Below are 1,742 nucleotides of genomic sequence, written 5' to 3'. Positions count from 1 at the left end.
TTGAAGGGTTTTTGTGTCTCTATCTCCTTCAGTTCTGCTCTGATCTTAGCTATTTCTTGTCTTCTGCTAGACTTTGAGTTTTTTTGATCTTGCTCCTCTAGCTCTTGCAATTTTGACGCTAAGTTGTCAATTTTTGATCTCTCCTTGCTTCTCACGTGGGCATTTATTGCTATATATTTTGAGACTGCTTTAAATGTGTCCCAGAGATTCTGGTATGTTGTGTCTTCATTCTTGTTGCTTTCGAAGAACATCTTTATTTCTGTCTTCATTTCATTGTTTATCCAGTCAACATTCAAGAGCAAGTTGTTCAGTTTCCATGAAGCTGTGTGGTTCTGGGTTAGTTTTTGAATTCTGAGTTCTAACTTGATCGCACTGTGGTCTGAGAGACTGTTTGTTATGATTTCCGTTCTTTTGCATTTGCTTAGGAGTGATTTAGTCCCAATTATGTGGTCAATTTTAGAGTAGGTGTGATGTGGTGCTGAGAAGAATGTATATTCTGTGGATTTGGGGTGGAGAGTTCTGTAAATGTCTATTAGGTTTGCTTGGCCTCAGTCTGAGTTCAAGTTCTGGATATCCTTGTTAATTTTCTGTCTGGTTGATCTATCTAATATTGACAATGGGGCGTTAAAGTCTCCCACTATAATTGTGTGGGAGTCCAAGTCTCTTTGTAAGTCATTAAGAACTTGCCTTATGTATCTGGGTGCTCCGGTATTGGGTGCGTATATATTTAGGATCGTTAGCTCTTCTTGTTGCATTGATCCTTTTACCATTATGTAATGTCCTTCTTTGTCTCTTTTGATCTTTGTTGCTTTAAAGTCTAATTTATCAGAGATGAGAATTGCAACTCCTGCTTTTTTTTTGCTCTTCATTTGCTTGGTAAATCTTCCTCCATCCGTTTATTTTGAGCCTTTGTGTGTCCTTGCATGTGAGATGGGTTTCCTGGATACAGCACACTGGTGGGTTTTGCCTTTTTATCCAATTTGCCAGCCTGTATCTTTTGATTGGGGCATTTAGTCCACTTACATTTAGGGATAATATTGTTATGTGTGAATTTGATACTGCCATTTTGGTGCTAGCTGGCTGTTTTTCCCATTAGTTGATGCAGATTCTTCATTGTGTTGATTCTCTTTACCATTTGGCATGTTTTTGGAGTGGCTGGTACTGGTTGTTGTTACTTTATATATGTAGAGCCTCTTTCAGGAGCTCTTGTAAAGCTGGCCTGGTGGTGACGAAATCGCTGAGTACTTGTATGTTCACAAAGGATTTTATTTTTCCTTCACTTATGAAACTTAGTTTGGCTGGATAGGAGATTCTGGGTTGAAAGTTCTTTTCTTTAAGGATGTTGATTACTGGCCCCCACTCTCTTCTGGCTTGTAGGGTTTCTGCTGAGAGATCTGCTGTGAGTCTGATGGGCTTCCCTTTGTGGGTAATCCGACCTTTCTCTCTGGGCTGCCCTTAGTATTTTCTCCTTCATTTCAACCCTGGTGAATCTGACGATTATGTGCCTTGGGGCTGCTCTTCTTGACGAATATCTTTGTGGTGTTCTCTGTATTTCCTGGACTTGAATATTTGCCTGCCTTGCCAAGTTGGGGAAGTTTTCCTGGATAATATCCTGAAGAGTATTTTCCAGCTTGGATTCATTCTCTTCGTCACATTCAGGTACACCTATCAAACGTAGACTAGGTCTTTTCACATAGTCCCACATTTCTTGGAGACTTTGTTCATTCCTTTTTACCTTTTTT

The sequence above is a fragment of the Cebus imitator genome, unplaced genomic scaffold (assembly GCF_001604975.1).
Source record: "Cebus imitator isolate Cc_AM_T3 unplaced genomic scaffold, Cebus_imitator-1.0 Scaffold406, whole genome shotgun sequence".
Lineage (NCBI taxonomy): Eukaryota > Metazoa > Chordata > Mammalia > Primates > Cebidae > Cebus > Cebus imitator.
The sequence above is the reverse complement of the archived record's forward strand: the minus strand, read 5'-3'. Positions refer to the sequence as shown.